This window comes from Elephantulus edwardii, unplaced genomic scaffold (genome assembly GCF_000299155.1).
Source record: "Elephantulus edwardii isolate Elephantulus edwardi_28Jun2011 unplaced genomic scaffold, EleEdw1.0 scaffold00299, whole genome shotgun sequence".
Classification (NCBI taxonomy): domain Eukaryota; kingdom Metazoa; phylum Chordata; class Mammalia; order Macroscelidea; family Macroscelididae; genus Elephantulus; species Elephantulus edwardii.
In genome coordinates this window covers 381,354-394,760 of record NW_006400049.1, presented here as the reverse complement: position 1 = coordinate 394,760, position 13,407 = coordinate 381,354, and positions in this window count along the sequence as shown.

The window sequence follows — 13,407 nt, the reverse complement described above, 5'->3', positions numbered from 1 at the left end:
TGGACTGCTAGGAAAACAAACACATTTGTCCTGGAAAGGGTTAAACCGGATGGATCCTTGGAGGCAAGGATTCTGAGGCTCAGTCTAACATACTTTGGACATGTTGTGAGGAGAGACCGGTCCTTGGAGAAGGACATCATGCTTGGGAGGGTGGAGGGATGGCGCAGGAGGGAAGGCCTTCTATGAGGTGGATTGATTCAGTTACTGGGATAACCAGGATGAGAGTGTCAGAGACAGTGCGATTGGCACAGAACAGAGCAGAGTTTAGGGCTGTTGTACATAGGGTCGCTATGAGGCGCAAGCGACTTGATGGCACATAACAACAACAACAACAACATATATTTTAATATCCACATCAAGAAAGAAATAGTCTTAAAATTCAACTATAAATAAAGGTCACTACAAAATTAGTAATAATCTCAGTATCATGAATAATGAATTCAGAAATGATCAATTGTCTTTTGATGTCTTACTATTTTAATCAGTTCATTTGAACTGGGATACAAATAAGATTCACAAATTGTGATTGGTGTCCTCTTTAATTTTTTTGTGTTTTTGTTTAAGAAAAAAAAGATTGTTTCCAGTATTTCCCAATTTTTACTATGTTGCTTGCATTCTAGTGATATAATTTAATGTTACCCTGTCTTTTGTATTTGGGAATCAGTAATTGTAACTTACTCAAGATATTTTTAAATTATGTTGTAAGGGAGAGGAATGAAATTAAGGAGAAGACTTAATAAGAATTAGTATTGTAAAGTAGAAAAGATTTTTGCTTTTTTGAGACAAAGAGTGATTTAAATTGACTTTGTCAATTATTGTCTTGCCAATTATTTATATACTATCAAATCTGCATATAATACAGATAATATGGATAACTTCGGAGATAAAAGTCTGACTGCTCTCTAGATTCCTAATAACCTGTGGAATAATCTGAAGTGACATAATTTTTAGGCTTGTATTTACAATTTTCTTGTTAGGCATTGTGGAATAAGTTATACAGTGTACATAATCTGAAGTACCATAAGGACAGAGGATTTTAAGAGAGATATCCTTGATCTAAGCTTATTTGACTCACAAAATCTGTAAGACTCATAAATCTACCAAACATTAAAAAATCTGACAATACCTAAAACTGATATATATAATTTTAAATATGTATTTTAACATGATAGGGAGGGGTCCTTCTCTTGGAGAGGTAAATATCAATTTAATTATGATTTAATGTTATGATTTAACAAGCATATGTCAAAATGATACAACTGTATTAAATATTCAAAGGGTCGCTATGAGTCGCAGGTGACTCGACGGCACATAACAACAACAACAACATTAAATATGTGAAGTTTTATCTACATGGGTTTGATTATAGAATTTAATAAAATGTTCTATTAAAAAATGTGTAGACCACATCATGATAAATAGAAAAAGCACTGAAAAAAACAAAGATCACAGGAATGTCAAGAAGTAACAAAAACTTTAACTGTGTAGATAAAAATCTGGTTCACAATTTAAACCTGGAGTTCCCTTAATTATACTTTGTTGATTTGGCTACTAGTCACATCTAACTTTGGTTCTGAGAGTGTTTCTTATGACAGCCTTATTTTTAACTTCCACTCAATTCATAGTACATGAATGCAACTTTCAATCAATTGGGACACTTAGAGTGAAGTAAAATGATGGCTTATTTCATTCATTGGCTTATCCCATATATACTTCAGTGCTTATTAAGCTCATTTAGTATAGGATCACCTGATCCAATGTCACATTTTCTTCCAGTTTCATTTTTCTGATATATATATACACACTCCAGAAAAGCTAGTTATGCTCATTTTCATTTTCCCAATATTTATATTGTGCATAGTATTATAATAAAATGTGCAAAGTTCTAGAGTCATAAAATCAAAAGGGCCAAACTCACCCGGCATTTCTTAAGCCAAAGTAACTGAAGAACAAATTCAAACCTCACGGATCCTACAGACAGACTATTAAATGATTCAGAAAGCATTATAAGAAGATGGAAGAAGTAAACAGAGTCATTGTACCAAAAAATAATTGACTGAAACAGAAGAATTTCATAAAACAAGAATCACAAGATTTAGGAAGAAGTGCAAGCTTCTCTGAAGGAACTGGTAAAAACCAAGGCCCCAGGAATTGAAGACATATCAGTTGAGATTTAGCAACAAATACATGCTGCTCTGGATACACTCATCAGGTTGTGCCAATAAATCTTAAGTACAAACATCTAGCCAACTGACTGGAAGGGCCCCATATTTATTTCTATTTTTTTAAAAAAAGGTAATTGGACAAAGTGTGGAAACTATTGAACAATACCACTAATATCACACACAAGTAAAATTCTGCTTAAGATTGTCCAAAAATTACTATAATAGTATATTAAGGTGAGCTCTGATGGCCTAGTGGCAAGAAGCTGTACGCCAATCCCAGATGTGTGTAGTTCGAATCTCTACTGGAGAAGGAGAGACAATCTTCTACTGTACCGGTCAGATCCAATTTGACGGTACAAACAAAAAAATAACAAACTTTAAAAAAAAAATCAGTATACTAACAGATAATTCCCAGAAATACAGACTGAGTTTAGAAGAGGTCAAGGCACTAGAAACATTATCGCCAATGTCAGATGGACCATGACCAAAAGCAAAAAGTACCAGAGCAATGTTTATCTGTGCTTCACTGACTATGAAAATGCATTTGACTGTGTAGTCACAACTTGTGGCTAACCTTGAGAAAAATGAGAATCTTTGAACACTTGATTGTGTTCATGTGAAACCTATTATTTAGACCAGAAGACAGTTGTCAGAACATACTAAGGAAATACTGCATAGTTCAAAATTAGGAAAGGAGTGTGTCAAGGATGTGTCCTGTCTCCATACCTTTCAATCTATATGTGGAGCAGATCATTTAAGAGGCTAGATTTTGTGAGGAGGAATATGGCATCATGATTGGAGGAAGACTCATCAACAATCTGAGTTATGTAAATGATACAACCTTGCTTGCTAAAACTAAGGATGACCTGAAGCATTTGCTGAAGAAAAGTCAGGGACAGCAGTCTTCAATATGGATTGTAGCTAAACATCAAGAAGACAAATATTCGCATCACTGAACCAATTGGCAGAACCATGAGAGATAAAGAAGAGATTAAGGTTAACAATTTCTTTTTTTTTTTTTTTTTTTAAGGTTAACAATTTCAAAGTGCTTGGCTCTATAGTCAACACTCTTGGTATCACCAGTTAGAAAATCAAACCATGAATTGCACTGGGGAAGTCTGCAGTCAGAGGCCCTTCAGAGTACTGAAGAGCAATAACATCAGTCTGGAAACGAAGGTGCTTCTGCTCCAGGTCATAGTCTTCTCAATTACATGCTATGCACCAGCAAGCTAGACAAGGACAATGACTAAGGGTGATAGAAGAATTAATGCCTTTGAGTTGTGGTGCTGGAAAAGAGTGTTACAAATAAGTCTGTCTTGAAGAGTGTGAAATCAAATTTTTCTTGGGGGCAAGAATTTTGAAACTCAGTCTCAAATACTTTGGGCACATAGTCAGGAGGGACCAGTCCTTGGAGAAGGATATCATGCTTGAAAGAGTCGAAGGATAGCATAGGAAAGGAAAACTTCAGATCAGATGTATTGAGATGATAACTGGGACAATTAGCTTAGGTGTGTCAGAGTCAATAAGATTTGTTCAGGACAGGAAAGTGTTCAAAGCTGTTGTATATAGGGTCGGTATGAGTCATGAACAGCTCTATGGAACATAAAAACAACAACAGCAATAACAACAATATTTAATAGAGAAGTGTATGTAGCAAAACAAATGTAGAGATTCCATTTTCCTGTGAATATTTATTCAACAATCTTCAATTTGATCACGTGACTTATTTCTTCCTACTTCAAAGTAATTATTCAATCATAGAGATATTTAAGGATGTAATTATTTCCAATATTTTCATATATATATATATGTATATATACACAGTCATCTAACCAAGTTCCTTTGAGAGTGTTGTTGGAAATTATAGGATTTTATAGGATTTTTATCCAAAGGTCTATCCCAGCTCCATTTTCAATGACCAAATAGATTGCAGAATTAGGGCTGCCAGTGTATTATGGAGACCCATTCCAAACAAAGTCCTGACTCTACAGAACTGAAAAAAAAAAGTTAAGAAAATAATAGATGGAGCCAGACAAGATTCAAGATTCATAAAATGAAATTAACAGCCTGTGCCAATATTCAAGAGGAAATCAGAGGTTTTTTTAAAAAAATCAGTGGGCATATGGCTTGGAGACATATGGCATATAATTTTTGACTAGACATCCTGGAAAAGGAAACAAATTGTGCAACTCTCAGGACATGTTTCTCTAATTTCAATGAAATATATAGATATGGAAGCAAAAGGTTTAAGTGATTTTACTAAACTGCTCATGAAGAAAATATTTTCTCTTAATGAATTTTGATCATTTTTCCTCAGACTCTATAAACTTTGAAAGTAGGTGGTATTTTTATGCTGAATACAGTAAATAAAGGAGTAACTTGGATTTTCTCCTTGAGTAACAGACTGGAAGCCAGATGCTTCTGGGAGGTCCAGCTTCAAGGTCTTCTGATAAGCAAGAAAGATCCAGCTTTACACAATTTTTCCACTTTACCTTCACTTCTGCCTCTCTAGCTGGAATAATCTCAAAATATGTTATTAGGTGTAAAGTGATGTTCTTTTTTTTTTAAAAAAAAAAAGAATCTCAAAATAGATCTATATTTTAATGTTAACCTAGAAATTAATTTCATCACATTGTCTTTGGGGAAATATCTGCTTCCAAAAGTCAGTGTGTTGTGAAAGCAGTAAACTATCTCTACTACAATACTTGTAAACCTCACTAAACAAAAATAACTCCAGATACTCCAATGTATTAGACCTCTTTGTCCTTATATATTCCTAAATAGCAAAAAAATTGTTGAAAATGACAGAATTGTTAAAAGGAAACTTAATTATCTTTGGATAGTAGCAAATTTATTTCAGCCCAATTGCTAAAGTAATAAAAATGAAATTATACCTCATTATCATCTTTAACACATTAGATATAATCATGAATTTCTATGTTATTAGAATGCTTTCTTTCTATCATCTTCACTTAAGTAAAACCCAGAGGATTGCAAAGCATAAGTTGTTCTCCATCCTTGTAGTGAAATAATATTTCTGATAATTGTTTGATTCAACAAATTCTTAGCAAATTTTTGCATTATAATGTGCATGATTTTTTTTATCCCACTAATTAAGGATCAGAAAGTATTATGCATCAGAAAGCTGGGCTAGGGCTGGTAAAAGGTGAATTGATACCTTTGAGCTGTGGTGCTAGAAAAGAGTATTGAATGTATCATGAGCTGCTAGGAGAACAAACAGGCTTGTCCTGGAGAGGATGAAAACAAGATTCTCCTTGTAGGCAAGGATTCTGAGGCTTTGTCTGACGTAATTTGGACATGTTGCAAGGAGGCACCAGTCCTTGGAGAAGGACATCATGTTTTGGAGGGTGGAGGGACAGCTCAAGAGAGAAAGACCTTAAATGAGAAGGATTCACTCAGTTACTGGAGTAATGGTGGTAGGTGTGTCAGAGACAATAAAGCTGGCTCAGAATCTGTTCATTGAAACAAGTCAATTGTTATTCTGTCAATTCCTGGGCTCTTATTTTTTGCCAGTGCCTTCTATGCAGCTTCCACTTCGTCCTTCATTACCACTGGCTTGTTTTTATAGGATACGTTCTGAAAGTTTTCAGTATCAGTCAGGTCTTTTTGGTAGAGTAATTCTCTGTATTCCTTCTATCTTTTTTCGATACTTTCTGTGTCAATCAATATTGCCCACAGCATCTTTCAATATTGTGACTCAAGGCTTAAATTTATTTTTCAGTTCTCTCAGCTTGAAAAATGCAGAGCAAGTTTCTTCTCTTTTTATTCTCCAATTAAAGATCTCTGCACATTCTATTGTAATATTTTTTGTTATCTCGAGCTACCCTTTGAAACTTAACATCAAGAAAACAAAGATTGTCATCACTGGGCTGATTAGCAGCATCATGATAGATGGTGAAGAGATTGAGATTGTTAACAGCTTTAGTTTGCTTGGCTCTGCAATCAACACTCTTGATACCAGCAGCCTGAAAATCAAAGGACAAATTTCATTGGGAAAGTTGGCTGTCAGCAACCTCTCCAGAATATTGAAGAGTAACAATGTCATCCTAGAGACTAAGGTGCACCTTATCCAAGCCATAATCTTTATAATTAAGTATTTTCTATGCATCAGAGAGCTACACAATTACCAAGGATGATAGAAGAAGAATCAATGCTTTTGAATTGTGGTGCTGGATAAGACTATTGAACCACCAAGAAAACAAATAGGTCTGTCTTTAAGAGAGTGAAACCAGGCTTCTCAAGAATTTGTAGCTCTGTCTCACATACTTTGAACTTATTGTGAGGAGGGTACAGTCCTTGGAGTATGACATTATGCTTGGAAGAGTGGAGGGACAACACAAGAGAGAAAGATCCTGGATGAGATTGAGTAACTCAGTCACTGGCATAATACTGGGTAAATGTGTTACAGACAATGAAATTTGCTCAAGATAGAGCAGGGTTCAGAGTTGTTTACATGTCACTATGTGTCTCAAGTGACTCAATGACCCCAAAAAGCAACACAATAATATCAGGTGATTATGAATAATATATTTTCAATAATTTATGAAGAGTATAAAAATGTGTTATAGGAGAGATCTGAAATCCTACTAAATAACTTTCTAATTTGGCTCCATCTTTTTGCTAGCTGTGAGTCTTTGGGAAATCGCTTAACTGCTACTTATTGTGAGGTTTTGTACCTTTAATAGATATGATAATAATAGCTTTTTGTCATGACTGCTATGAGAATAAGGAAAACACCAAATCGTTATTGTCTAGTAGACTCAACTAAAAACAACTATATAATAACAATAGAGAGTTCTGGTGGACTAGTGACAAGAAGCTGCTCTGCAATCCTGAAGGCACGTGGTTCAAATCCACCAGCTTCTCTGCAGGAGAAGAATGGGCAATCAATATCCTTCCATAAGAGTAATTGCCTCTGAAAATCCACTGGAGGGTCTGTTCTGACTCTACTGTAAACAACAATATGTAAGAACTACATAATTGAACTCTACAGCAGAGTTTATAAGGCTGAACACCTTTATCACATCTTTCAAACCGCTGATCTTTGATTAGCAAGGATGTACTTAACTGTACTATTATCAGAGTTCCTTCAGTGGTGAGGTAAAATATACATAGCACCTTCAACTCCAGAACCAAAGGTACTGCTGTCAAGTCAATTTTAATTCATAGTGACTTTCACTGAGTTTTCCAGCCTGTAACTCTCACAAGCGGAGATTACCCACCTGCCTCCTCTGGAGCAAATACAGGATTTGAATCATCAGCCTTTCAATTATCAGGCTAACTAGTTCAGTATTAAACCACTAGAGCTCTTTCCCATAGCATCTAGCTCAGAATAACCTCCCAGGAACATTGTGTCATATAAAAATAACAATAGTTTATAAAGGAGTTTCTGATAGGTGATAGTTAAATTACTACATGTTGTTCATCCCCTCCTCACTTGTGATGGCCTCATTTGTGCTTTTTTTTACTCTTTCATCCTATTATACATATTCTCTTACTGGTTCTCCTTGTTTTTGAAAAAAGCTGATTATTTTCATTTACTGTTGGAATTTTCTCGCTAGTTCTTCAAATGATTTTGGTCTTTCTTTCAGGTTCCTGGAATCATGCCTTAATAGGTTGACCCAGATTTTTCAACTCAGCTTATTTATCCACAAAAAAACCAACCAACCAAACAAACAAAAAACCCCAAACTTGTTTTGGCTGGTCTTTACTGTCCTCATACAGCTAAATATGCAAAAGAAACGGAGTCTACTCATGGACCCAGGTATCAAGGCAAAACAGAATTTAAAATTAAGGAGCTGATAAATATCTGAAGTCCTATAATTTCAGTGTCCAAACTCAAAGTGGACCCTCCAAAAAGGAGCAAAAAATGGCAGAACAGAATGGACCAGGGGATGGACAAGGAGACAGTCCAGGGCTGCAGGCTGCGGAGCAGAGGATAGACACAACGGCGCCTGCAGATTCCAACAAGAAACTTCCTGAAAAGGACCCTGATTGATTCTAACACTTATTTCTATTGAAACAGACTATTATGCTGAGTGAAATATCTCAGTCACAAAAGGACAAATACTGTATGGTGCCACTGTTGTAGAATGAAGCTGACATCCAGGTGGGGGTAATACTGAGAAAAACTGGATAAATCATGTTTACTGCATTGAAGCCAATGAGGGAGAGAATAGTTTAAAAGTAATATATTTTAGGGCATTATGATTATCATAAGAGTTCGGAATGAGGGTTGCAGAGTGGAGTATACTCGGAGTGGGGGACGTGGGTATTGTATACCAATCAAGGAGGTTTTTTCTCTTGCTTTTCAAGGAGAAGAGCAAACTGGGGATGGGGGTGGGGTGGGCAGGGAGAAAAGTGCAACGATGAATAAATGGAAATCCAAAATCTCTGTAAATGTTCATTGAAATTAATAAAAAAAAACCAAAACAAATCCAACAGACTATTATTAGCAAAAGCTACCAAGTGTTTTATACATGTTGTTATTTCCCACTCCCTGTCACTGAATAGGAGCCGACTCAGAGCAAAACTCCTGTAGGTTTCTGAGGCTATCAATCAGGAGATTGTGTATACCTAGCTCTCTCACTTTTTAAAAAATTTATTTTAATGAACATTTACAGAGATTTTGGATTTCCATTCACTCTATCTCTCTCATTTTGAGTCTCTGTTGAATTGAAATTGCCAGAGAGCCAAGGCTTTTTTGTTAACCACACAACCCCCTACAGACTAGGCCACCAAATCTCCTTTTTTTTTTCAATAATTTCCACAGCAATTCATGCAGTGGACATCATCAGAATTTTGAAGACAAAGAAAGAGAGAATCAGAAGATACAGAAAATAAGTAAGAGATTTAACAGCAAAACTAAGTTTGACCTGAGTTCAGACCCTTTAGTCTGCTGACATACTGATTTCATGAATGTAAAGTGGGACTAAAATTTGAATTCAAAGTCTTCTTTATACATTATTTTTGTTTTCTTTTTATTGGTCTTGAAATATTTAGGAATTATTTTTATTTTAGATATGAGAAAATTAGACCTTTGAAACATTTGTTTGCCTAAATTAAAAACTCATATGTTTAAGAGACAACATAGTAAAATAACTCTCAATTCTTTACTCAGTGTTTCTTTTCCTATGCTGAGCATTTGGCACCTATATTTATTTGTACATTACCTATGAATACTGTTAAATATTTAGAAGGAATGGGTGACTTAAACGTCTCTTGAGAATATCTTCACTAGATTATATGATGTTCACAAAAATAGGGGTTTTTTAAACCACATTTCTGCACAGTTTTGTTTCACACGCCCCTGTGTCCCTCACTAAACTTCTCATGACAGGCCTTCTGTGATTTGCCTCATCTGTCACCATTTTAAAAGCCTGTCAGTTGTAAATCACCGAAGACTAAGATATTTGGGCAGAAATGATCATCTGTTTCTTTGCACCTGCACACACTGCCCTTTTCCAAGGTAGATCACATTGGCACATCAGTGTTTGAGTGCCCTCTCTATCAAACATGTCTGTGACCTGTTTGCATTCTTATTATATCTAGCATGTGAGAAGAAAAGAGCAAGGTTATATTTTAAAAATATACAAGCTATAAACCAAAATCCCATATGGAAGTAAATATAGGGTTATTTAGAAGTTTGGTGAGCAAAAAAAAAAAAAAATGACCACATTTTAAATTGATCATTTTATTTTATAGTTAAGTGTAATGCTAACATTATGCTAAGTATATTCTGAATAATAAAGGGTCTTCCAGGGTTGTCTCTCCTGCATTGTCCCTCTATGCTTCCAACCATGATGTTCTTCTCCAATGACTAGTCCCTCTTGCACACTTTTTGAGACAAAGTTTCAAAATCCTTGCTTCCAAGGAATCGCCTGATTTCATCCTCTCTAGGACAGACCTGTTTTCTCTTGGCAGTGTGTGATATGTTCAATACTTTTCTCCAGCCCCACAACTTATAGGCATTAATTCTTCTTCCATCATCCTTAGTCATTGTCCAGCTTTCTGATGCATAACAAATAATTGTAAAGACCACAGCGTGTGTCAGGCGCACCTTAGTGTGTAGACAGATGTCATTACTCTTTAGCATTCTAGAGAGGTCCCTAAAAGCAGATTTTCCTAACGGAATTTGTCTTTTGATTTCTTGACTGCTGGTGCCAAGAGTGTTGATTGTGAAACCAGGCAAGCTGAAATTGTTAACGTCAATCTCTTCTCGATCATCCATCATGGTGTTACCAGTTGGTCCGGTGTTGAAAATCATTGTTTTCTTGATGTTGAACTTCAATCCATATGAAGATTAGAGTCCTTGACATTCTGCCGCAAATGTTTCACGTACTCTTCAGTTTTGGCAAACAAGATTGTTTCATCTGCAATAGCATAGGGTGCTGATGAATCTTCCTCCTATTCTGATGCCACTTTTCTCTTCAGAGGCTTGAAAGTAGTACATTTGATTGTAATCTTTGTCTACCCTATCCTGTGTCATCCTCATTATGTTTTAGACCCTTGAGCTTATTGCTACAGTGACTTTGCCAATCTTTCTACAGTCATCATGTCAGACCATTAATTGTTGGTCTTTCTTTCACCAACCCTTCATCTTTGCTAGCATATCACTTTGCAAATAATAGCCTCTCCTAGCAATATGTTTAAAGCATGAGAGATGAAGTTTCACCATCCTTGCCTCCATACTCTGGCTGCATCTTTTCCGAAAAATATTTGTTTTTTCTTTTGGCAGTCATGGGATATTCAGTAGCCTTCTCTAACATTACAATTCAAAGATACAAATTATATTTCTGTCATCCCTATTCATTTTCCAGTATATATATATATAATTTCTTATAACTGGAGCAATAGACAATATAATGATAAATAGAAAAAAGACTGAAGTTGTCAATTATTTAGGTGCATCCACAATCAGTGCATATGGAAGCAGTAGTTAAGAAATCAAAATATGTATTCCACTGAGAAAATCCGCTGTCAAGGATCTCTCAAGAGTGTTAAGAGCGAGGATATCAATTTAAGGAATGAGATATGCCTGATGAAAGCCATGGCATTTTCAATTACTTCCTGTGAATTTAAAAGTTATACAACAAATAAGGAAGATTGAAAAATTATCACTGCTTTTGAATTGTGTTATTGGCAAAGAGTACTGAATATCCAATGGACTGCCAAAAGAACAAAACTACCTTGGAGAAATTCTCACATATTTGGAACATTTAATCAGGAGGGGCTAATACTTGGAGAAATACATCATGCAGGGAAAAGATAGAGGGTCAGTGAAAAAAAGGACAATACTCAATGAGATAGACAATAGTGGCTGTACAAATGGATGGCAGAGATCTTGAGCACGGTACAGGACAGGGCAGGGTTTAGATCTGTTGACAGTAGTTGACTCTACAGCAACCAAAAAAACAACAACAAATATATATGTAAAATGTAATAGTCCCGAAATAAAATTATATACTGCAGCATGCTGCTGTTGTTGCTGTTGTTATGTGCCATAAAGTCAGCTGTGACTCCTAGTGACCACATGTACAACAGCCCTGAACTCTGCCCTATTCTGAGTCAATCTCACTGTCTCTGACACACCTACCCACATTACCCCAGTTACCACATCAATCCGTCTTGTATGGGGTCTTCCTCTCCTCTATTGTCTCTCCACCTTACCAAGCATGATATCCTTTTCCAAGAGCTAGTCGCTCCTGGCAACACACCCAAATTATGTGGGACAGAGCTTCAAAATCCTTGCCTCTGAGGAGCAGCTTGGTTTCACCATATCCAGGACAAATCTGTTTGTTCTCTTGGTAGTTCATGGTATGTTCACTACTCTTCTCCAGCACCGCAATTCAAAGGCATCATTTCTTCGTCTATATTTTGATGACTAAGGTACATATTACCCAAAGCCATGCTATGTCTAGTATATTTGTACACATGCACAAGGCATACAATTGGTGAAGCATTGAAATATTTGAACTACGGAATTAGAAACAAATATTGAATATGATCTGTATTGCCCAAGGGGGTGGGGGGCGTGTGTGCGCAAATCTGTCTTGGTAGAATTGCAGGCAGAATGTAATTTAGATGAGAAAATGGCAAAACTGTGTTTTACAGGCTTTGGACATTTCATCAGGGGACCCCTGATCCTGGAATAGGATATGATGATTGATAAAATAAAGTCAAATAAAAAGAATATTTTTAATCAGATGGATTGATAAAGTAGCTACAATAATTATTTAAAACATAGCACTAATTAGGGATATTGGGTCTGACATGATAGTGCTTTATTCTATTGTAATCAGGGTTGCTATGAGTCTGAAACCGATTAGGCTATGCCTAATAAAACAGCATATTAGCTTGGCATATATTGTATTCTATTACATGAAGACTAAAGTGTGCCTGATTTGGACCATAGTCTTTTCAATGATTTGCTATGTATTTGACACTTGGACAATTAATAACAATGAGAGAAAAAGAATTGATGCCTTTGAGTTGTAATGCTAGAGAAAATACTGAATATCCAATAGACTGCGAAAAGAACAAACAGATATGTGTGGCTAGAGTACTTTTAGAGGCAAGGATGGCAAAGGTTTGTCTTACACACTTCGGTCACATTGCTAGGTGAGACTATTTCTTAGAGAGGTCATTATGCTTGGAAATGTGTAGAGGAAGCAAAACAGAGGAAGACTCTTAATGAAATGGATTGACGCTGTGCCTACAGCAATCAGTTGAAGTGTGTCAGAGATAATGAGAATGGTACAAGATAGGATATGTTACAGATCTGTCATTCATAGCGTCACTATGAGTTGTACTTAACTTGATGGTACTTAACAACAACAACAACATTGCATGCCCATTTTGTATAATTGCTGATGATGTTTTGCACTACTTTGTGTACTTTACTATCATCTGTATCTTTCTTGTTAGTGAGTTGTCTGTTCAAATATTTAGCCCATTCTTTATTGTTTCCATATTATTGAAATTTTGAAAACCATATACATTCTGAGCTCTAGAGAAAGTCTGCAGAAAAGTCTAGTGAATCTATGGAAAGTCACACTACCAGTCCAAAGGCTTTTCCTCTCTGGTAGTTGAATACATCAATGGTTCTGTGTTAGAAAAGAAAATTCTTCCCTTGTGGGTTTTACCACCCAGAAAAGCCAATGGAGTATCATCTGAGTTGGTTCTGACCAGATGGCAGTGAGTTTTTCGTATTCCAAACACC